The sequence below is a fragment of the Protopterus annectens genome, chromosome 7.part0 (genome assembly GCF_019279795.1).
Source record: "Protopterus annectens isolate FY-2018-M chromosome 7.part0, PAN1.0, whole genome shotgun sequence".
NCBI lineage: Eukaryota > Metazoa > Chordata > Ceratodontiformes > Protopteridae > Protopterus > Protopterus annectens.
Genome location: NC_056739.1, coordinates 1,287,922,771 through 1,287,949,420, shown reverse-complemented (window position 1 = coordinate 1,287,949,420; position 26,650 = coordinate 1,287,922,771).

The window sequence follows — 26,650 nt, the reverse complement described above, 5'->3', positions numbered from 1 at the left end:
GTAAGAATGATTTTTGTTCCAGGGATGAACAGCATGCTGCAGATTTTCAAAAGTTAGGGGTTGGCATAATGGTAAAGGTGTTTACCACACAGACACAAGATACAGGGTTTGATTCTCACTTTTGAAAGGAAACTTGACTCGGCTTAATATGGCCCACAAGGACAGCTAGCCTAGTACTTACCTATAAGGTAAGCAAGGAGTGTGCGATTTGCTAAAAAAGTAGATGTTTGCACCAGTGAGCATAGACCTACTAGCTAGCCTGAATGAAACACTTGCATTTGTCATTTCTGTATAGTGTAACTGTTGAGTGGAGGTAGTAACTCAGTGGGTGGGTGGATAGGGATTTTTTTTAACTACTATTGCACTTTTTTGTTAGTACTCTAATTGTGCTCTGGAGCAATATGGCTTAACAGCCTATATGGCATACCTCTCGATTGTTCCTAATTTTCATAGGTTCATAGGTATGTACTAGGCTAGTGGCCCTGGAGCATGGGCAGTCTCTGGGTGAGGAACTTGTCTCTCCAGCATGTTTTGTTGATTGTGGTAATGAGGTTGAGGTCTCTGGCGTGTGTGGTGCAGAGGGATTGGGATTTCTTTAGTTGTGGCATTTCTAACAGAGCTGGATCAGACATGGCTTTGTAAGTCAAGCAAAGATTGCCTTTAAGTAGGCAATATGAGAAAGAGAATAGCTGGAGTCTTTTCAGTCTGTCCATGTAGGACATGTGTTTAATGCCTAGGATCCTCTTCGTGAGGTACTTAACTCGTATTTCTCCGAATCTTTTGGGTTTCTAATACCATGATGGGAAAGGACCTCATTCCTCTGTCAAAATATATTTAACATTTATGAAATTAGTATTGTTTTAATTTTTGATGTTAGCCAAAACTGCTCTTAACAGCATCTGCAATATGCCCAGAACTGACTCCTTCTACAGTTCATACAGAGTTACATGTATTGGTAGCGTATCTACACATGACTGTAATTTCTTTTTTATGAGACCCCTTGCTCCTACTACTATTGTAACTGTCTGGGTATCCTTCTTTCACATTGCCCATATTTCTGCCTGCAAATCCTGATATTTTATGACTTTGTCTCTCTGCACGTAAGACACTGTAATTACTGAGTGTAGCAATTTCAATGATCAGTGCTACTTTTGTCTTCTTTTCATGGACTACTATACCTTGTTTTCTCACATCTGTTTTTGAACTGTTGCAAATGTGTGATCCTATGTGATATAAATTTCATCATTCAATATAATGCTTTGTGGCTCCTCACTGCTTCTCAGCTACTTCCATATTGTAATGCTTGCATAATCCCCAATGTAATAGTCTTGCCACATTATTATACCTTTCAGTATACAGGCTCTCTGCCATTAATGTGTCACATCCAGCAACAAGATGTGCAACTTTTTCCAATTCTGTTTTACAAAACCTGCATTTGTTTGCTTCTCCCACATATCCAGTGGACTTTGTAAGCCAACATATATTTAGGCCACTATCCTGAGTCACCAATGTTAACATTTCATCTTTTGGATTAAATTATCCTTAACCATTCCTGCATCACATCCTGATTGACATGAGGCTGTTCCAGGAGTTTCTGTACTTGCAGCTATATTTATGCATTTTCCACATTTCTTGCCTTCTCATCTGATCCTTCATCTTATATTCTTTCTTCTGTTTTTTTGGCACATTCAGTTGCTGCCCAATATTTGTCTACTTCAGGTTTTATTTTCATTTCCTCTTGACACTGATATGCTTCTGATAAACTAAGCAGGGAAGTCATTTTAGATTTGCTCTCCTCATGTTTTAAAACTTTCACTATATTTGGATCTTGTGAGATCAGCAGATATGAATGCAGTCCTACAATTCCACATTTATACATGTAATCAGTTTTGAGGAGGCCCATACCTCCTTCAGAACTGGGGATATATAATCTTGATATACACTGATCTTTATAAATCATTTGATAAGCATGAAACATTTTTCTTGTTTTCCTGACCATCTGATTTAATACCTTTTGGGGCCAATCACCTCAAAACTGTAGGTTAGAATAGGAAGAGCAAATTGGTTTATAGCTTGGACTTTGTTCTTAGATGTCAGGGCTGTTTTTACTATTAATTTTAGTCTTCTAAAATATTCCTTACTGAGTTTTGTTCAGAATTGTTCATGTTTTATTGTCAATCCTTCAGCAATTCCCAAATATTTATACACTCTCTTCTGCTGAAGTTCTTTTATATTACATTCCTGTCCCAAACTGATGTTTTCTTGGTGCTGCAGCTTTCCTGCTTTAAGGGTTGCTTTTTGCACATTTATCAAGACCAAATGACATTGTTGTATCATCTGAGAAAGTTTTGACCACCACAGTTCCTCATCTGATGAACTATACAGTATTAATTTGTCCACAAAAAGAAGACGAGAAGTCTTTACACTTTGTTGTTTTCTGGGAGCCAAATTGTAACCATGACTAATCTGTTAATTAGACAGTTTAATAGGTCAAGGACAAGACAAAATAGCAGCGGTGACAAAGAGTCACCTTGGAATATCCCCCTTTGAATTGCTATCCCTGGGAAAATAATTTGTCTTTTATCATGGTTTAGTTTCAAAGAGGTTTGCCACTGCTTCATGGTCACTGAAATGAAATCAATCGGTCTATAGTTTTTAGGATAGCTTGCAGGTTCAGTCCTAAGGAAGAGTATTGTTTTTTTTCTGTTATTAACCAGGTTGGTGTCTGTTTGGGATGCATATATAAACAGTTCTTAGAGCGAAATCTTCCTGTAAAGATGATAGCACTTTTAGCCAGAAGTTAGGTACTGCATATGGGCCTGAGGTTTTCCATTTAGGAGCTTTTCTTAGCTTTATTTCAATCTCTCTGTCTGTTACTTCATCCCATTTCATGTTCTGTACATTTGAACTTCTTATTGTTTCCTTTACTTCTTCTATCCAGTCAGCATCTTTGTTAAGTTCCACAGGGTCTTCATAGATATTTCTCCAAAATGTGTCTATTTCTTCGTTTTCTTGGTTGTGTTATTATTCCTTTTGCCTTGTTTCTCAATTCTCTATAAATTTTTTGGGGTCATAAATGAATTGTTTAGTCTGTACTTTTCCTTTAAATGTATCTGTATATTGTCTATGTTTTCTGCCTGTGCTGTTATCTTTAGTTTATTATTTGCAATAGTATACGACAGATCCTGGTCTTAAACATCTTTATTAACATTACACATCACACATTGCATAGTAACATGAGAAACAAAACATGATTTTTTTCTTATCCTCAGTAGTCTACTCTAATATTGCACTTTGCTTTTATCACATCTATCTTTCTAAGTATTTTTGTTGATCTGTTCCCTCCTCCGTACTCTTCTAACAGTGACACTTCTTGTCTTAATTACTTACTAGTTTTCTCTGTTTGATACTTCCATTATAGCATATGATTTCTTCCCTCATAAGTTACTAGGTTTATACGTGAATACTAGGCTAACTGCCTTGAAGGGCCATTTTAAACCTAGCCAATAATCAGAGGTAAGAATCAAACCCCTATACCCTGTGCCATTGAGGCAAAAACCTTAATCATTATGATAAACCCTCCCCCATTCTTTCCCTTATTGTCCTGTATTTTTGTGGTAACACTTTATCAGTTATTAATTTAGCTGCACAGTAATATATTCTGTTTACTTCTATTCTATCACATGAATTTCTGTTAATAGTCCTGATTACCATGTTCATTTGTTTTATTAGACTTCTAACATTTTGGGTCTTATTGACTTTCTGTAATCTACTTCTATCATTGATCTTAATATGTCTATCCATCGCTATTAAATCAAGCAACTCTTCCCTTAAATCATTTTCTTGTAAACTAAGGGCAGATTTTTTGTTCTCTTTTTCCTGCAGGCTTTCTACAGAAAGTTTCAGAACCTCTTCCTGTGACCTATTCTCTTCATCTGCATCCTGGATCATCTCTTGCTGTTTTGTATGGGAACTCACTGGCCTATCATTCCACAGCATTGACTACATCAGAGTTGCTAGCATTTCCTGTTCCTTCCCTTGCAGTGCAATTCCACATAAACTTTTGTATTGGCTTCCTACTAAAGGCCGCAGAGTATTTTGATGTGGCAACTGATCAGATGCATCCCATTCTACCTTTTTCTCCTTAATCTGGGGACTCATTATTCCATCATGCTCTGGTGTTACCAGAGTTGAATTTTCTACAGTAAATCCTTCACTTTGCAGGTAATCCATAACTTCAGTTTCTATTTCTTTAACGTCTCCATTACTACTCCTCTTTTCTTCTTCCACCCTTTGTTTTTTTATTTTTTTGTATTGTAAAATTTTCCATATCCGGATACCTTTGCCTGTATTTCTCTTAAAATACCTTTAGTGCTGCTTTTTTGTATTGATTAGTTTTGCTTTCTCCTTTGCATAAATATTGCACCATATTAAATCTTTTTTTTTTTTTCTTTCCCATATCCATATTTCTTCTTCAGATGCCTTCTGCTCCACCAGTTTCTCCTACTTTGGGGACTCATTGTTCTATCATGCTGTGATGTTACCAGAATTGGATTTTCAACACTGAACCCTTCACCTCACAGGTATTCCAGAACTTCAGCTCCTATATGTTTCATTTCTACTTTACTAATCTTCTGTTCTACATTCTCACTTTGTGATCTTATTTTTTGTATTGTGAAATTTTCTATATATTGCATTTGCCTGTATTTCTCTTCAAATATCTTTGGAGCTGCTTTTTTATATTGATTAGTTTGGCTTTCTCCTTTACATAAATATTATACCATATCAGATGTCTTCTTCTTTCCCATGTCTATGTTTCTGTTTCATACCTTTCAAAAATCTCTAGGTTTTGTTCTTTATATTTTTTCATTTCTTCAGCAGCTTCTTTTTTCAAACTGCCTTAAGTTTGTTAGTCCGTATAATGTTTTTCATGGATCTGTTGTATTAATTAACACAATTTTTTTTGTGCAAGTATTTTTCTTTCCTCTAATTTCTCTCTTAATCTCTTTGAATATCTTTTGTCTAGAAATTCTGGTCTTCTTGCATAATGGTAAAACTACATACTTTTTTCTTATTCTCAGTAGTCCACTCTATCATCTTTATGGCTCTTTTTTTAGCCAGACAGTTTTTAGGATTTTTGTGGACTACTACTTTGTTCTACAACAGGGGGTCCATCCTCTCCCTAAGCTTGGCCTAACACCATTGTAGGAATGTTTCAGTGTCTTGAGGATGTTACACTGTAATTTTTATCCAGTCCTGGCACCACTGCCTACCAGGATTGGGCACTTTTTTATCCTGGGACTTGTGCACCTAGCTGCATTTTTTATTTTTTAACATGCTTCTGTCCATCTTATATAGTATATAAAATACAGTGTATTTATCAGTGTCATCTTGGTGGAAAAACAGGGTCCGCCTCGTGAAGGTACTCACCAGGACTTGAGGATGAATTCAGTTCCGGCAATACTACTCCCCTTTGCTTGCTGATTTTATTATCTCCCCATTCAGACTCCTGCTTTACCAATAGGGATGGCTGTATGTAGGGGCAAAGAAAATAGGCAAGAGGGAAGTGGAATTTATTAGTGAAAATTAGCAAAGGAACCAAGGTATTGGGAGCAAATAACTATGGATGGAAAAGTCACAGAGTGGGATGAGCCCAAGCAGATGTTTAGATTGTAGGTTGGAGACTGCCTTCCCTGCTAGGGATTGATAACAAAGTATAGCCATAGAGAAACAGAAAGTAGGATATTAAATGAAAGATCAGCTCTGACTAAGACTGTAGTGGAGCCTAGAACAGATGCTGCAGTAAAGAGAAAAAGTATAACTAGAATGCCATATATAATAATGAATGATAATTATAAGAATCACTCTTAAGAGACTAGAAAAGACTGGAAAATGAGAATGGAAAGACAATATACAAAGAAACAATGGCAGGATATTTGTATGGCTTCCAAGTACTCAACAAAATCTAGGAGGTTTAGGATTTTTGTATAGATATTTTTACACCCCAAGTAGATATCACTTGTTGGAGGTGTGATAGGAAACAGAGTAGTACCTGGGAACATTTTTTGGTAATGTAACAAGTTGATCTATTTTAGAAATTCTATACTGAGTACATTGTCAGAAATATTGGGGGACAAATTATTTTAACTAAGGAAATGATTCTTTTGAGCTGGGATATAGAAACTGAATTGCCTAGACACAGTAAAACCTTACTAAGTTTAATGTTGTTGGCTGCCAAAATGCAGTAACTAGAAAATATAAATAAAAAGCAAAACCAAATGCAATAAAATCATTGACTGTTGTAAAGGAGGTAAAAGAACCGGAGGTAAGATCGTTAGAAAGGGGAAGCAGTAAACTATATAGAAATAAATGGAATCTGTGGGAACCATACATAATAATGGTCAATAGGAGTGATAATTTAAAATAGGCAGGGCTTGAGCAAATCTATGTAATGTTAAGCTGAATAACTAAGACAAAGGCCATATTTGTATAATGTGAACAAAGGGAAAATCATTGTAATGGTTTGTTTTCTCTTTTATAATCAGATATGTACTCATGTCACCATGTAAAGTGTGATGTTAATAAAGATGTTTATGTAAAGTATTTTACGAGCACAGTACAAAAAGTACAACCATCTATTCTCAAATTTGTGTTATAAGATTTTCCAGCACTTCATAGAACTGCTTCTGCTACTCACCACTGTCTGCAGCAGTGTGTAGATGATTTGTTTTTGTTATTGTGAATGTTGTACAAAAGTGCTAATGTGTTTGATGTTTTTGTTCAAAAGTATTTTACAAGAACTGTACAAAAAAGTGAAACTATCTGCTCTTGAATTTGTGTTATGAGATTTTTTTTCTTTAAAATGAAGCAAACATGCTTTCCTACAGAATATTTCCCCCTTCTGTTGTGCTGCTACCCCTTGATTTGTTACATTGCAGCATATTAATACTTCGTCAAACTATTATCCTCGATCATGAGAAATCAGAAGTTGTGTGTGTAAGACTAGCACTGCCTTCTATAAAACTGTTGCAGTTACAGAAAATACTGCTTACAAGTGGATCACTATCCAAAAATGTGACCAACTAAGGTTGCCATCTTTTTAGATACCCAAAGTTGATCATTCTTACTGAAACTTGAAATTGTGCAAGACAAAACATAACATCAAATAAAAAATAATTTTCATCTTATTACTAAAATACTCTGTGATGTGCAATGTTGGTTGTCTATACTACTTTATATGATATTAAGATGACTTAAATGTAGTATCACAGCTTTCTGTAACATTTAGAGAAAATCAGAAAGTATTTTTTCTTGCAAATTATCAGTAAAGAAGCCATTTCTATGCACTTCCCTCCCATCACAGAACAGAATTTCTATGCAGAAATAGACAACAGGTAACCGTATAAACTAGATGCACCGATACCATTGTTCTTCTTGACTGCGATGAAGTTAGTGTAACACAGTTTTGGAACACTATCCCCCCTTTTTATAGCAGCTGCTGACCTGTTTATATTAGCAAGACAGATTCCCTATGTAAGATAGTGGGCAGTACCTAACAAGGAAAACTGAAGATTTCCCTGCATCTGTAGTATGCCATGCAGGAGGAGAAAAAAATTCTCAGTCAAAGTATGTGAGAAGTTGAAAAAATGTAGGTGGGCTTTCCCTTAATGTGCTCCAAGGCAAAGAAATGAAAGTTTTTTAAAGTACATGCTGGTTTCTGGTACCTAAACAATACTAGAAACATACCGTAGACTAGAGAGAATAAGAATGTAAGGGTAGAGATAAAGTGTAGAAAAGGGTGTGTTTTTCTTTAATTATTCTGTCCTTGTCCCAGGTTCTTGATGCTAGAGGCTGATATCTATATTAATACTTTAAAATTAAATATTTCAAAAGTAGATAGTTGGCTTTGAAAATTATTTGTCTGTAGTAGATCACTGGTGCAAAGATCTGAGCCGTTTAATTTGGTTAGAAATTTGCTAATATCTCCATGTGGAATTTTCTGGAACTTCTGAGCACACTGACTCAGAAGTAGCGCTAGATATATAGTCAGAAATGAACATTTAAAGTGGCATTCATTGTGTAGTCATACAGACTTTAGCCACCAAAAAGGAATATAAGCCTATTTCTCTTTTTCATGTCTTCCTTATGACAGTCTGCTGACTCATATCCCTCATAGCTTTTGCCAACTGTCCTATATCGTCTTAAAAATTGATCCTACCACCCACTTTAGTAATCATGCAACATATGAACCACTCTTTCCAATAAAGAAATATCTTCTAAACTTTGATCTGAACTTTCACCATTTAATTACCATTTGTGGCCCTTCTTCCTTCCCTGTATTTTCTGTATAACTCAGTTCCATCATCTAGTTCTGTTACCAAATCACATTCCCTGTGTTCCATTGTCCTGCATATTGAGCAAGTATAATACTACAAGAATGTCATTATACAGTCATTCAATTCTCTGAGTGTTCTCATTCAGTCTAATAGATTTTGTAAATCCAATTAATTGAGTCTTCATTGAATATCCTCATACAGTCTAATGGCCTTTGCAAATCTGGGTTTCAGTGATGTAATAGTATCATCCACAGTGGGCCATTTCATAGATATACACAGAGACACTGCTTGTTATCTTACTGCCCATATCCATAACCAAGAACTTACAGTTTCTTGGTTTTTGTATTATCCTTTGTTTAGTCTCTCCCCACATATCCTTATCTGCAGTAACATACGTCTTCATAATCCACACTCCTAAATACTTCATTTTATCATATCCCCATACATATGGGTATTGCTGAACCAATTTATCTGAGTACATAATTTACATTTATAGTCTTCATTTTATCTTCTTAAATTTTATATCCTGAAAAGAAATGAAACTGTTTCAAAATGTTCCACAACACTTAGATGCCCTTTTCTGGATTTATTAGGTACAAAATAACATCATCTTCAAATGAAGCCAATTATTCTTCATTACTATATAAATTATATCCTTACATTTCTGAGTTCTTTATTTTTTGTCAATGGTTCTAGACATAAAGCAAATAACAAAGGAAAAGAGGATGCCCATGCCTGGTTCCTCTGTTCAAAGAGAACTTACAGACAGGAAAACACTAAAAACAGCAGTACTTTCTTCCATTTTGCTTCCCACTGGATCGTTGTTCTATAAATGTTGACAAATGTTTGCCTTCCCTCCACAAAACCACATTGATCCATATCTATCAATTTTGGCAACACCTTTGCCGTTATTTTAACTAGTGTAGACATAAACACTTTAGTATCACGTTTAAAATTTAAATGGTTTGTTTTCTTTTAAGTGTAGCTTTGTCACATTTTAAAAATGCCATGTTTAATAAAGATGTTTAAAACTGCGCTTAATAAATTGCTTTAAAAATACTTTTGCAGGAGACCCCCCCCCCCAAGACATACAAGGGACTTCATTCCTACCTTCCTTACCCTTTAATTAGATGTATTAACTTCATTGTTACCCCACCAGCATGAAAAGAGAAAAGTCCAGAAACTAGTGAGAAAACAGTCTGCATAACTACAAACTTGTAGCACAGCAAAAAAAAAAAAAACGTAAACTGATTCCAGCAACTGCAGTTTCTGGAAGATGAGGTTGGGGAAATAGGATTCCAATAATTACATTTCATCAAAAGGCAGGACACTTAAAAATTACAAAGTAAGGCAATTCTACATCCACCCCCTCAATACAAACAGAATCAAAAGCGCACAAACGACACATCAGAGTTTGTACACTAGCGCTATAATACAACAGCGGTTTGTATTTAACATTTTATTTTTAACTGGATAAACCCAGTAAACACAAGCATCTTTTCAGGAGTGAGCCAGGAGCATACCTCTCATTTGCTATGATTTAGGAGTAGAGCTATCATTTTTACTATCTGATTTTGCCTTACTCCTCCTGGCTTTATTTTTTTTTTCTTAAATTTGAGATTTTTTTTAATAAACATATTTATTAAATTATCACATATGATATAGGCAATCTTACAATTATATAAATAAAAAACAAACAAAATGAGAACTACTTTAGTTGCAAGCATTATACATCACAGACACCATTGAAACAACTGTAGCTGCAGCATTATGCATCAGCTATAATCTATCCAGTCATTGTCAGTTAAGCATTATATGGCTCATTCAAATCCTGCCTCCCTGCCTCTTAAACCTTGTTCCTTTTCTGCATATATTGTTGCCACAATTCCCATTTTTTCCTATGTAGTTTGCTCCTTCCCTTTTCTAAAGATCCCAATTCCAGTTGTTTTATCTCTGTTACTATATTTACTATGTCTAGTAAAGTTGGCCTAAACTTTGATTTCCATTTTTTTATTAATTGCATTTTTGGCAGCCATCATAATTAGACTCAGCAAGGCTTTACTATGTCTAGGCAATTCCGATTCTGTATCATAGCTTAAAAAAAATCATCTCCCCAGTCAATTCAATCCGCTCACCCAGCATCTCTGACAGAGCGGTCAACAGGGACTCCCTAAAGTCTGCCAGCTCACCACACTCCCAAAAAATATGTTCCCAGCCACCTACTTCCTGCCCGTCACATATCCAATGTTTGCTATTCACCTGAGAAAAAATTCTTTGGAGTCTACTTGGGGTATAAAATATGTATGTAAAAACTTCCAGGCAAAGATCCTAAATCTTCTAGACTTTGTTGCATATTTGTGAGATATACATATATCCCCCCATTGTCTCTTTGTGAATTGCTTATCCAGTCTCTCTTCCCAAGCCTTCCTAAGCTCCTCTGATTCTTATAATTATCATGCAATATTTTATATGCTTTACTAATTATTCCTTTTTAATGGCAGCTTCTGTTCTAGATTCTATTAAAAACTCTACCAATGCTGGTCTTTCATTTAGAACCCCCCCCCCCAAATTTCTTTCTCTTTGTCTGATATCAATCCTTGATATGGAAGGCAATCTCTAACTTGTAGTCCAAATAAATTATTTGCCTCTTCCCATTCTATTACCTTTCCCTTTCTAGTTATTTGCTCCCAGTACCTTGGATCCTTTGCCAGTTTTCACCAATAAATTCCAGCCCCCTCTTGCCTATTATCTGTATCCCTAACCACAGTCATCCCTATCAGCAGAATCTCTTTTCTCCATTCTAGTGCTGGTTTATTTCTTAGAATACTCCCTGCTATTTTATGAATATAAAGTCTGCATCCAAAATCCCAGTCTCTCCTTATTTCTTGAGCTTCCTGCCTGCATCATCATCATCATTCCTTTCCATTTTGAATTATAGTTTTCTGCATCTGCTATGTATAAGAGCTTTAACTGTGTTGCTCTAAAATACCCTGTCAAATTGGGTAATTTTAGTCTGCCTTGTTCTACTGGAAGAATCATCTTATCCCACTTGACCCTTGCTGTCTTCCATTCCCAGATAAAATCCTTCAACTCTTTTAATTGCTATCCCCAGCTTCTCCTCTGGTTGATAAAAATGTCTGAACTGTGTATAAGACTAAAGGGGCTAAAAACATTTTAAATGCTTGTGTAATAGTATCCATATTCATATGACAAAGCTTCAAGTTTCTCAATTGTTGCATTATCTTCTGTTTAGTCTCTTCCCACATATCCTTAGCTGCCACAATAGAATCATTTCTAATCCATACTCCTAAATACTTCATTTTATCATGTACCTATAAATATGGATATTGTTGGACCAATTTGTGTGTGGGTACATAATTTACCGCTATTGCCTTTGTTTTAGCTTCATTAATTTTGTATCATGAGAAGATCTGAAACTGTCTTAAAATGTTCCAAAACATTATAATGTCCCTTTCTGGTTTTGTCATGTATAAAATTATATCATCTGCAAATAGCCCCAGCTTTTCCTGACTACCATAAAAAGCTATATCCTTGAATTTCTGAGTGTCTTATTTTCTTTAACGATGGTTCTAAACATAATGCAAACAACAAAGGGGAAAGCAGACAACCCTGCCTTTTTTTCTACTCAAGCAGAAGTTATCAGAGAGGACCCCACCCACTTTATTTTTCACCGACAGTCCTCATATATACTTCTAATCAACCATATAATTGTATCAGGGAAAGCAAATGCTTCTATTGCCCTGCTTATGACGTCCAAGTCTACTCTGCCAAATGCTTTCTCTGCATCAAGACCCAACAATAAAAGTGGTATTTTATTACTTTCTGCTTTCCTTTAGCTCAGTGTTCTGTTAATATTGTCAAATGTTTGCCCCACTCCACAAAACCACACTGATCCATATCTATCAGTTTTGGTGTCACTTTGGCCATTTTTTAGCCATTATAGACATAAAACTTTATAATCATGGTTTAGTATAGAAATGGGCCTGTATGAGGCTGGATCCAATGGATCTTTACCCTCTTTAGGTATTACCATTACCACTATCACCATCTTCTTCCAGGATGCTGGTATTTTCTTCCTCTTAAAATACTGTCAAACAAAGCCTTCAAGATCTCTATAAGTTTTTTCCCTTCAAACTTCCACAGGAATACCATCTATTCCTGGGGACTTTCCTGTAGATTGGTTATACATAGCCATTTTTATCTCACCTCTTCCTATCCTAACTGTTAGTAATTGAGCCTCTTCTACCTTTAACCTTGGCATATTTAATTATTCCATAAACATTTCTATTTGTACCTTTTCTTGATTACCATATTTCTCTGCTTTATAAAAACTTTCATAAAATTTCCAAAATATTTTTAATACTTCTACAGGATCTCTTGTAATCTTCCTTGTTATATGCTCCCTAAGCTTGGTGACAGCCCTTTCTACTTTCTGTTGCCCGAGTCATTGTGCTAAACATTTTTGTGCTCTAGTATTATCAAAAAACAGTTGCTTAACAGCAATCTTTCTAAACTCATGCATATTATCAAGGTAATCCTTTATTTTCTGTTTAGCGTTCTGCAGTTGCTCATTTTCTTGTTCTGAGAGATTCCCCCTATTTTGCAATACTTTAACACTTGTCAGTCCTTATAAATAATTATTGTTACTTCTTAACCATATCTCTTTCCTTTATTTCCACCCTAGTTTTAAATGCTACTTTAATTTTATCCCACTCCTTAGCTATATTTTCAGAAGCAATTCTATCTTCTGTAGTAGCTCCTGAATTAATTCCAAAGCCCATTCCTTAAATTCCTCTCTTTTCAACTGATAGGATGGCATAGGCGCCGGAAGTTGTTAAAGACTCGGGGGGGTGGAGGGTGACAGGGGCACTGGGTGAACTAAAAAGGGTAATTTTTTATAACTACTTGCTACCGCAACATAGATTCACTTGGAGGACATTTTAAGCTTAGCCAATTCCCTTTTGGTGCTTGAATTAACATTTTCTGATTGGTCTTAGCTATCCCCATGGCTGATAATTGTATATTAGCCCTAGTGAGAATAACTGTGATCATACCATAGATAATTTGAGGGGACCATGTAAGGGATACAGCATTTAGGAACTGCCTCAATCCATTAGTGGCATGAGGGGAAATCCTGGAGTACATTTTCTATTACTCATCCTTAGATCCAAGTTGCATTTGAATATGGATGGATGAGCTTTGCTTTATTTTTATGGATAGTCTGTTCCGGAACAGTGGTAGCCTCTGTGATATATATCCATCTCTCCACAACATTCAGTTTAGATACCTGAACTGAGTATTTCTGATGCCATTTGACTTGCTGATGTTCAGTAGGTCCACCTGTATTATGCTGGAGCATGCTTTGTATGTCAGACATGTCACCTCTAAGCACTCTGTAGGATACTGAGTATAGTAATAAATCTTTGAGGTGGTCCATGCAAGAACTATTGTTTAGGACTTGTATCCTTTTAGTAAGGTATCTCTGAAGGTATTCCAGTTGTTGCATGGGGTTGGACAGATACATGCCAAAGTGGGCATTATACAAAATGATTGACATAGTGAGAGCTTTGTAAAGGGGGACAACAACATCTCTAGATCTAGTCACAATCAATTTGTTTATAAGCTGTGCAATATAGAAAGGCTTTCTTATGACTCTGGGCACGTTAGTCAAAAGTTAGGTCACTGTACAAAAGTTCCCAAATGCCAAACAATTGGATCAGTTCTCAGAGGGCATTGTCATGATTTTGACACCAGTTATTTGGGACAAACTGTCCTGCATGATGGTTAATTTGTTTGGGGATTCAATAACTACTCCTAGCTTGCAGTCATCTCAGACTTAGCTGGCCAAAGCTCTTTGGTATTTCCTTTTACTTTTGAAATGTATATGCCAAACAGAAAAAGTCTCAGCACCGAACCCTGGGGGACTCCATTGGTGACTGGTCTCTTCCCCTGTTTTGATCTCCTGCAGCCTGTGAGCCAAGTTGGCAATGCATCTGGTGATATAAGTGTTTGCTCCTACATTATTCATCTTTTGTACTATACTTGAGAAGGGGATTGTGTCAAAATGCTTGGCCAGGTCAAGGTAATGTTGTGTGAACTTTTTTACCTTCATCCATTGCTTTGGTAACAAGAGTAAAGCTTAAAATTTGCCCATGATTTTGAGCCTTTCACACTTTCCTCTGGGCTGTTTTCAAACACATTTTTAGGGCCATGCATACATGTATGCATTCCTTGATTCACCTTCCTGATTGTATTAAATTATATTCCTTGTATAATACAGCACACTTGTTAGACTTAAGTTAGAGCACATTTTAAATTTATTGTTTAACCATTTTTCCAGTAGGCAATGAAACAAAAATGCATTAACCAATAATGACAAAACTGCCCTATTCAGAACATTTCCATGATAACAGTCTACTTCTACACACAATATATAAATACAGAATCACAGTAGTGTAAGCCATAGGCATGTTGCACAGCTTCTTGAACTCATTTTCAATTGGGGTGGGGGAGGGGGGGGCAAAAGGCCAAAAACCAGGGACACATTTTTAAACATTGCTTGTATAATTTTGGAAAGTTGCTTGCATAAAATGTTGTGTTACCACCATGCATTTCACTGCCAAGTCCTGAACCCAGAACTCTGTGCACTACAGTCAGAGCAACATACCACTAAGCTAAACCAGCAGTTTCTTGAAAGACAGGAAGACAAACTTAAATGGCTATCATATCATTTAGTGAATTCAGTTCTCACTTCTCACCATAGCTCTCAACCTCTTAGCACAAAAACAACAAAGCCAATAATGGGGGCATACAGCCACAAAATAGGGACACATTTCAAATACTGATTTTATAACCTTAGAAAATTGCTAGAATAAAAGGTTTTGTTTTCCCACCGAGGCATACATTCACAAGTGTTGGTGGCTAGCAACTTTAGGCTCTTTTTACCTGTACCCAAGGTACAGGGTTTGAGCCTGAGTACCTCTCGCCACCAGATGTATTCTGTTGGGGGCATTTTGACACAAACACACCTTACTTTGTACATCCCAACAGCCACTCCAGACTCCAATAATAATTAGAATGGGACAGTTGGGAGGTGATCTGCAAAAGTGGGGGGCTCCACTCCCCCCTCGCTCCATAGTTCCGGCATCCATGTAGGAGGGACAGTGCCAGAGTCTCATTTTTATTTCATTACCTTGCATTTTTACTTTAGTTATTATTGGTGCATGATCCGAAATAGTTATTGGGTGCATTTCAAGACCTTCAATTAAATCCACATGTTCATGTGAGATATAAAATCTATCTAGCCTAGCCCAGTTTTTGTATCTCAGTGAATAATATGTAAATTCACTCTGAACTCCTAGTACTGAATTTACATACATCTTCCATGCCAAACATTTTCTTAAATTTCTTCAAAAATCTAACCTCCTTTGTTATATTTTCCCTTCTAGGCCCCCCAGACACATCTTCACTGTTGCAATCCAAATTCCAATCTCCACCTAAAAGTAGTATTCCTTGCTGAAAGATGATTATTTCTCCCAGAATTTCCTTAAGCTCCATTATAGCAGTTTTAGGTAGAATATAAATGCATGCCAGTGTAATCCTCCTCCCAAGCCAGTAGGACCTTAGAACTATGTATCGTCCATTATTATCTTTTTTTCCCTTTTCTATCACTATTGTAGCTCCTCTTGCAATTAATACAAGTACTCCTCTTTTCCTCTGCCCCAGATATTCTGCTGTATAACCATCCTGAAAGCCTTTCTTTATCATATTAAATTCACATGCTCAGTTCTTTCCAGGTGTGTCTCCTTTAGCATAGCTATTTGCACTCTACATTTTTTAATATAGTTCACTACTCTTTCTTTTTATATTTATCTGTAAGACCATTCATATTGAAAGACATTACAGAAAGCATCATTTTCTTATATAGTTATTATTACTACCAGTTATGTATAACTTTTTTGTTAAATGTCTAGTTCCGACTTTTATGTTACATGCATATACTGTTCGGAGGGTTGGTCTTTTATACAGTTGTTTCTTGTCATATCCATTTCTGCCTATGCCATGTCTTGCATGACTGTTTATTTTTTGAAAGCCCTCAAACAGAACAAACAACCCCCCCTAAAAACTATTAACTTAATAAAAACACACAAAACTATGTACATCTTCAAATATTGAAGTTTTTACTTCCTAATAAGAACAAAAGTTCTAAGTTGATAGCCACACAGACAGGCTAGAATTAACTAACAAGAAAGATTAGTCAAGCTAAGCTGCATGGTACAACCTGTGCTATTAGTAAGTGCTATTTGATTATGTCTATCATTATAGCTCTACCAGCTGAGAAAACACTTGAATGTTTCCAAAAAACACTTTCTCCAAGCCATTTCTCTTTATCAAATTGTCTTCTAGTGACATGTAAACCAGACACAAAACTGCTAAGGGTACCTTGTATACCAGAAAAAAGTCTTATAATATTCAATATTCTTTTTCATTTGCATGCTTTGTAATAAACTTGGTACTGGATAATGCCTAGGGGTTTTAACCAAATCATTTCTCTATGCAAGCCTGGGAAAAGCACACTGATTTTTCTTTTTCACACTCTCTTAAACAGACCCTTCCTCTCTCCCCACTCTCTTCCTCTTTTTTATTACAGTGCCTATGTTTCTTAAAACTGAACAAAGAAGAAGAGAAAAGAAGGGAGAAAAAGAAAAAAAAGCACATGTTAATATTAGTATCCCCATTGCATTAAAAAAAATGAGAAAACTTTATTTCAAATCAAATTGGTTTTGTGTTATCATTAAAGCTCTCACAGCTGGGAAAACCCCTGATTGTTTTCAGAGGCCATTATGTCGTAGCCAATTTCTCTGTTCTTTTTTTCTTTTCTCTCAGGCAATCCCCTTCCACCAAACTGTCTCTGGTTTCTCTTTATCAGATTGCCTCCATAGAGACATAAAAACCAGCTGCAGAATTGCTATGTAGTATACATGCATTTGCTATTAACAAAGCCTAATTATATTTAATATTCTTTTTCACTTACATGCTCTTTCTTAAAACTAAATCTAAGGTCCTTAAGCCAGTCATTTCCCCATGCAAGAATGAAAAAAGCACATTAATTTTAACTTTGATGCACCTTTTTAATCACACTCCTTTTTTATGGCATTGACTATATTTCTCAAAACTGTACAAGAAGAAAGAGAGAAGTGGGGAGAAAAAGGAAAACAACAACAACAATACCTGTTTACAATCCCCGTTACACTTAAAAATATGCAAAGAAAACCATGCACCACAAATACAGTACTATTAAGGATACTGATTGGGTAGGTGATTGAATTAGCAGCCAGTTTGAGGTAGTGTGGTGGAAGATTATCAGCTGAGGTAGACCAGGATTTTAGTTTATGTACCAGTTTCTTAATGGTGTCAGTAGGTATGGGTTGAAGTGAGAATCGGGTTTGTATGACATTTTGTTGTAGGGGGGTTAGTAATGACAGGGTTAGAAGTAGTTGATGGTCTGGGGTTGATGTTTGAATAGGTTGAAGGGTGGGGGGGGTCCAGCATTAGGGGTGTTAGTTAGTAGGTCCGATATTGACTTTATGAAGTGCTTGATAACATTTTTGGCTATTTGTGATGGAGGGGTATCAGGTGATAGGGTGTGGTCTCTATTTGTTCCAGGGTTAAGTAGAGAAGATATGGAGTACCAACATGTATTGGTTGAAGCTGAGAATAATATGACTTCTTATATATCTTGTGTTTTGAAATTAACATGATTTTGTTCATTTTTATTCTGTTTCCAGGTTATCCAGGCTAGGTCCTTTGCTTCATCAGGTGTTTACATTCCTTAGAGAGCCATGGAGCTGAGTTCTTTTTGATTCTTTTCATATGAATGGGAGCTAGGGTATTAAGTATGTGAAGGGAGGAAGGTGTTATTAAAGTATAGTACTGCATCATTAAGGGGTAGTTCCTTAAGGGGTGTCCAGTCTATTTCATGTAGGAGATTGTTGAATTTATGCTGACAAAAATTAATTGAGTTCCTAACTGATTTTACAGTGAGTACCCTTAGTTTTTGGGAGTTCGTTCTAAGGGAATACGCTGGCAGATGATCGCTGAGTGAGCTAGACAGCATACCCGGAAGAGGGGTAATTGGTGGGGTGGGATACTAGGATCCAGTTTAGGGTGGATTGGCAGGTAATATCTTTGCTGTATCTTGTTGGAGTATTGATAAGCTGAGAAAAGCCATACAGATTTATACTACTGGGGGGAGGGGTTAAGCTATGGTTTGCCAATCTCTATTTACGTCTCCTAAGATTATTGTTTTGAGGTTTATTGTTTGTGATGTGCAGGACAAAATATTTTCCAACACTGGTATATTGTTACTTGGTGGGATATATATTACCATTATGCAAATTCTTTTTGATATGTTGAGGTTCAAGAAAGAGATTAGTACCTCGGCATTGGAAAAGGTGGATATATTACTGGTGCAGGGTGTGATGTTGAGCACAGAGGGATATAGAAGAGCTATCCCCCCCCCTTTTTTTAGATCTATCTCTTCTGGTTATTGCAAAGTTTGGAGGTATTATTTCTGAGTATTTTACACCAGGGTGTAGCCATGTTTCTGTAAGGGCTAGTATGTCAGATTTAATTTGATCCGTAACAAAAGTAAATAAAAAGTTCCTAGAACACACGAAGTGCAAATAAAATGAATTAGAAATAAAAAAGATAAAAAGCACTTCGACACAGCGGAAAAAGGCAACTAATTTAATCACAACAGGTTAGCGCTTTCACGGTCACTCAAACAACCGCTTCATCAGACAAATATTTCATAAAACAGTCAATATTTAAAAAAACTATGCACCAGTGAGAATGCCATACTAATTAACTATCTTATAAAATTTAAAGCAAAACAACATATATAAAAAAGCATATAAAAAACATATATAAAAAAATATTAATCAATAAGTTAATGTTAAATACATCTCTGACATAAAAATGGTTTCAAAGAAACCATATAATTGATACCTGGCTATGTATCAGCTTTAAAAAGGATAATCCATTTTTGCTCAATGGCTTCAGTCTTATTACAAATATCACCACCTCTCTTGCCTTCATTTATTAGTTCCAATACAAAAAACTTAAATTCATGACTTATGCCATTACATTCTACATGTTTAGCTATTGCATTAGTAGTCTTCCTATTACTGACATCCCTAAGATGCTCTACCACACGTTCTCTAAGGGACCTGTTGGTCTTACCAACATAGAAAACATAACAAACTGTACAGAAACAGTAATAAACTAAATTACGACTAGTGCAATCAGCATAAAAAGGAAACTCGACAAAGCAGTCATGAAAGGGATGTCTAAACTGGGAGGTACTATATAGAAATTTACAGACATGGCAATGTCTACATGGATATGTACCCTTACGTTGTGATTCTAGTACTACATCATCATCTTTACTATAAGAAAGTTGTTTCTTTAAAGACAAGGTATTCTTAAAAGACAACAGTGGAGTCTGAGAAATACATTTTCTCAGCTTATTATCTGAGTATAGAATATTCCAATGTTTCCTGATAACATCACAGAATATATTGACATCACTTGTATAGGTTAACAAAAACCTCATATTCATATTGTTACTATCAGATGACTCAACCACATCTGGATACGATTTTTCCGAAAAATAAGGTTTACCTATGCTGTGCCTTTCTTTCATAACTTGATCTATGTAGTTATTAACTTCTCTCTCAGAATATCCCCTGCTGAGAAAGTCTATTTTCAAAATATTAAAAGCTTGTAACAAATCATGTTCATCACTATGTATTCTCATCGTCCTAAGGAATTGACCTTTAAGCACATTCCTGGACACATGCCGTGGATGCATACTACCTTTATGTAGTAAAGTATTTTTTCTAATCTTTTTCCTATATAGAGATGTTTTAAAGCCACCTATGTCTTTCCTCTTAATATAAACATCTAAAAAGCTTACCTTTTCCACTGAATATTCATAGGTAAATCTCAAAAACGAAGTGGTAGAATGCAACCACTCTATAAATTCAGATAGACTAGTTCCATCACCTTCCCATAACAAAAAACAACATTGCCAACAAAACATCTATACCAAAGCACCCTAGGATGAGCTAAAATCCCTATTTCGGACTCCCATTGAGTTAAAGCTAAGTTGGCGTAGCTATTGGCACAAGACGTACCCATAGCCACGCCAACTTTCTGCAAGTAATAGTCATTACCAAACATAAATACATTGTTATCAAGGATGATATCAAGTAAGTCACAAATAAGAAAAACTTTATCATTCGAGTAACATTTCATACCATTAAGCATAGTCCTAATATTCTCAATACCCCACTCATTGCGGATGACCGTAAACAATGAGCCTATGTCCAGGGTAACAAGTAATAGCTCTCTAGTGCTATCCAATCCTGCAGTCCCCCTATACAGTTCTTCTAGAAATTTTTTTGTGTCCCTTAAAATAATAGGTTGTTGATCAACAATAGGTCGTAGCAGCTTCTCTACAAAAATAGAGAGAGGTTCAGTGACCCAGCCTCTCCCAGACACAATCAGATGCATTGGTGGATCCACCAGACTTTTGTGTAGTTTAGGCAAACCATATATTAAGGGGATATTTGGATTATCTACACTAAAATATTTAAACAAATCCTCATTAATGACTCTAGAAATCAACAAATCAAAAATGAGAAACAAAACGTTCTCAATAAGTGCTCTAACCGTAACTTTAGAAATAGTAACAAAAGTATCAGAATCACTCAAGAGCTGAAGCGTGCTCTCAACATATTTATCTCTACTCCCCCTCCTTTATCTGCAGGATGAAAAGATATTGTTTTCAAATGTTTAAGTTCCATTAACGCATCATTTTCATCTCTAGTTAAATTAAAAAAATTACATTTACTTTCATTATCAAAGCATTTCCTAATATCCTCTTCACAAACATTACTGAAAACAACAAAATATGAAAAAAAATATATAAAACTCAGCAAAATGTGCATAATCATAACACAGTAAATGATATAATACATTCTATTCAGTCGGTTTAACAGCACATTATTAACATTTACTTCTGTATGTAATTTCTAGGTAATCAACACACAGGAAAATATCCATAACAAGACATATGCAAATGAGTAGATTGGAAAATGCTTTACTCATTAAATTATCAAGACAATGATTTCTAGCTACACATTTTATCTTTTAGCAGTGAAATTGGATACCAGACATTCATTAGTACTGGTTAATGCATATAAAGCATTTATCTCAAAACCAGACACTAAAGAATGTACCAATATAACCAAAACCTAAAAACATTAGGTCAGTCCACCGAGAATGTTGAAAAATTGAATTATTTAGTGCTTTTGTCCACTCATGGAATGTAGACTTCTTTAGAATGTTAAAGCAATTAACTCAGCCATGGTCAGTTAACTTTGTCTAATTCATAAGCCCAATAAGGCTCTCTAGTGATGTGTCATACGCAGTTTTGATGAATGGCTTGGGAGATTGGACTCAACTTTCCAGTGGCATTTTTACCTTATATTTTCCACTCAGACCATACACCTCAGTCTAATGCATAACCTGTTATGTTTTTTTTAACTGACTGAAAATTAGATGGAAAAGGTAAATGTTCTGATTTCCAAAAATGACATTGCAGGAAACAAATACACTGTTTTAGCATGGAGTTATAAGGTAAATATGCCACTACTAAGAAGGCAGTCCAGATCTTACATATGTATTTTCCCAGACGACTCAGTTTTTTTACAAGTGCTGTAAAAACCAAGTTTAACACACAAACATGTTCTTTCCCACAGAAGGCTTTCTTTATCAAATTATTGGACTTGAAAACTAGTCTCCATCTGAGAAGCCAGTGAAATTCCATTAAGAATACAGATAGTGTCATATAATTAAATGTTTCTTGTAACTAATCCCTTTAATTTTGAACCAGTTCTGTCTTTCATTAATTGCTAGTAACAGACCAGTTTTGTTCAGATGTGACAAAAGGATGCATTATGTTAACCTGGTCCTTATGACAGTGCAAATGCACAACATTCCTGAGAATAAAACCTGAAACTATAGAACTGGTTGTTGAAGAATCAAGCCATTGTTTTTATAATGAAATCAGAGTATTTTGCCCAGCTTAGTGCTTCACTGCCTAGCATCAAATTTTAAACTGTGAAAAACAGTACAAGTGTCCTCAACGGTTAGTTTTCATTTCATTTTCAGACATATAAATTGGAATATCTTGCAAAAGTTTTTTGATTATATGAAGAAAGTTAGGGATGTATATCAAACAGATTTAAATGGAATAAGTGCAATAATGAAAGGTTACACCATATTTGTAATAAAGTTGCCTCATACAAGTATAAAACAGCCACCTATTCTCTCAGTGTTTTGCTTTCTGTTAGTGGCTTTGGTGCCAGGGAGGCATTTGTGAATGACTTTTCTTCCATTATGACATGGGTGAAGACTTACCTAGCAATAGCTGTAAGTGTCTCCATAGAGAATGAGAGAGGTCACCATACAATTGAAACCCTGCAGGAGGGTGAGATCTCCAATAAATGAATGGGGTACATCACTGAGGGTGAAGTAGTTGCTGAGGTACATCACACCACTCACTTTTTGGGAATGCATGTTTAAAAGCTAGAGAAACCAAAACATACAAGCCTTCTGTGTGATGGCACCAGGATACTGCTGCCCAATTTTCACTGTCATTAATAGGAGTGGATGAGCATGTGAGTAATATATATGATCCCAGTGTGCTTGAGTTTATTGAAGCGGGACCAAAGAGAGAGAAAATAAAAGTAGTGACACAAAGTGATAGCGTGCGTGTGTGTGTGTGTGTGTGTGTGTGTGTGTGTGTGTGTGTGTGTGTGTGTGTGTGTGTGTATATATATATATATATATATATATCTATAGATATATATATGTGTGTGTGTGTGTGTGTGTGTGTGTGTGTGTGTGTATATATATCTATATCTATAGATATATATATATTTTTTTACACACAACAGCACTGACTAACTTGAGCAGGAGAATGTTTTCATTTGTGACAGTGGTAACCTGAATTTATCCTAGTGGCCCCAGTATGCCACAACAGGACAACTGGCTGGGAATGGATCCATTGGCCAAAGATTAACATTCCTAATGAAGTAAGGGTTAGGGTTTTAATGATGTTTACAACCTCTTTGTGGAGACCATTGTAGGCTACAATAGGAAAAGACAATGAAGGTCAATGCTGGCAGACATGTACAGTAGGAACGTGTGTGTATATTCTGACACCACTGCTTGTCATGTATTTTATGGGGCTAACTTGGTCACACATAATTAAAAAAATGCCATAAACCTGCAGTGTGATAGCATCATGACCCACTGCCTATAACCTGACCTCACTAAGAGCATGACTATGAGAGTTGGACAATGGGGAAGGGGTCCCAAAAATCTTGCAGTAAATGGAGTGGGAAGTATAAAAAAAATGTATAAAAAAAATTACAAAGTTCTATTGTTGTTGTGTCTTTTGGCTTTTCCCGGTTAGGGGTCGCCACAGCGGAACTCCGGTCTGCTAATGATTGGCAGTAGATTTTTACGTGCCGAGTTGCCAGCTTTGACGCACAACCATCAAGGAAGGTACGCCCATTCACGCATGTCTCCACAAAGAAGACGCTCTGGCTGAGAATCGAACAGGACAACGTCTTACTGTGAGGCGACAATGCTACCGCAGCACCACCACCGCAGTATTATACAAAATCAAAAAATGGGATGGTTTCGTGGTAGACCAGGTCAGAGAAAAAAGCAAAGCAAATCCAAGAAAAACTCTGTCCTTAGAAATGCCAAATTATTTTATTAAAACAAAACAAAAGATGCAAAGCTTTCAGGCAAAAGCCTTCCACAGTGATTTAGCACTGAGGAAGGGTTTTACCAAAAGCTTTACATCTTTTGTTTTGTTTTAATAAAAGAATTTGGTGTTTCTAAGGATGGAGTTTTTCTTCTATAAAATTCTATTGTACCCACATTTTACTGTTTTGGGATCCTTAAGACTCTCCAGACTTTAACAATTTCTGAACAGTTCCACTTTATCACACCTAGTTTGGAGTGTTTTATTAAAATGTCATGGTCTGCAATATCAAATCCTTCTGTCTGTTCATGAAAACTAAGAATAATGCAGTCTCCTATTTTAGGTAAGATGGATAAAGGATGTAATCAACATAGAAATATGAAGTTACAAGAAGAAAGCAACACCTGATTCAGAAATCGCAAGAAAATAAAACTATCTAAACATGTATTAAACACTGAAACAAAGATGACAACATCAAATAAGGACTAGAACACTGAAACAAAGATGATGACCTTACACAGGACTAGGTATCTAACTTAGTTCACATGCTTTCCAACCTGCTGAATAAACTGCAGATCGCAGGTACCCTGCAGTATCTTTCTGCTTAGCTTTAGGTATAATTTAGTTATGACTGTCCAGTACATTCTTCAAGTTAATACTAGCTGATACTAAATTATATTAGACAAGGCTGCTTTATCAACATTACTGGTACAATAAGTCTGAGCTCTACTTCAAAATTAAACCAGTTTCCTCCACTATAAGCTAAAACCAAAGTTGTTATAGAAGAAAATAGAGGCATTAACTTTTCCTACTGGCAAAGTAGCTAAAACCATAGATATGTTTAAATATCTATGTCTATTTAAGTTACAGATGTCACGTCTAAGTGGCCTCTAAAGAATGACCCTATATCTATGTGATCTCTTTAAATATTTTATTTATTTATTAGTCCCTCTAGGCCAGTGTCCTTTATTCAGAGGACAACCAAGGTGGTATTCATGCTTACTAGGGGAAAATTTGTCCATGCCACCAGGTAACTTCCCTTCTTTTTTTTTTTTTTTTTTTTTTTTTTTTACAAGTGTCATGGGATCTTTTACATCCACCTAAGCTACCACTATTTCAGACAGATGGGACTATTGTATAACATCTCGTCTGAACTGCAGATTTGAGAGCAGCACCATCTTATGTTGCACTGCAGTGTCAGAAGTGGAAAATGAATCCAAGTACTTGGCATGGGAGTAGACAGCATCAAATACAAGTCGGGTACCTGTTGAGCCACTGACACTTAATACACTTTTGTGTATTTATTCCTGCCTCACTCTCATTATAACATGTGACTGGAAATCTCAGATGAACAAATGTAGCAGTAATGCCAATCAGGTAAAAGAAAGCATAAAATCTATTTTATCTCTGCTTAGATTTTAAAATTATTCTCTCTCTACTGATAATTGTTCATATAGAGGTTTAATAGCAGCATATAGCTGCCTGGTTTTAGCATTTCAGTACACTGCTTTATGTTACTGTGCCTTTACGACACCATGCTAGAGTTTAACAGAGTTACTTTCAATTCTTTAAACTTCTCAACAAAGAAAAATGTGTTAAATTGAACAATTTCCTCATCAAAACTGTTTACTTTCTGCATTCTGACCATCTACATTTTGTAAACCATGCTTGGTTTAACAAGCTGTGCTTTTTTCCTTAAAGACGCTTGGGGGTATTTAGACATTTTAAATGGGTACTCTTTTTATGTACTCGTGTCTAGGCAATCTTTAGGCAAAGTAAATGGTTTCCACATCTTGCACAACAGTGTGAGTGTGTGCACACAGCTATTGTGTGTGTGTGTGTCTGCCATATCTGCTTCCTGACTTGCAGGTCTGTATCACCTATGGGCAGTAGGTGCATGCCAAAATGGAGGGCACCCAGTAGAAAATTATTCATTTGGCTTGTGAATTATTACTGGTGTATCTGCCAGTGGACGTACCCACACGTGCACAGCTGCAGACAAAATTTGTCATTTAATGAGTGTATGAGCTCTGCAACAACATGTATATGTTACTGTTCATGACTTCTCTCCACTGTATCCAATTGAGTATCACCTGCAGTTACCAGTTTTAGCCACTGTGTATAATACTCTGCAGGTATATTGGATCATGGCTATCACCCTCAAAAGGAAAACACAACTGCATGTGACATGTGTGCATGTCTAGGTGCCTCTGCACCTATATGATTTCAGATGACTGTGTACTGTGCTGTGCTGAATTTGAGGTGGAATACCCCCATGTGGCCCACTTTTGCATATGTCTCAGCTACACAGACTACACACACTGACCCTCTCTCTCCCCATGAAAGGTACCACAGTCTTTCCAGGGGTGTAAAAACTATACTATTAGCCAAGTTCTCCTTCCTTGTCTCTAATGCTACAAATTCCCAGCACTGTCAGCTATTC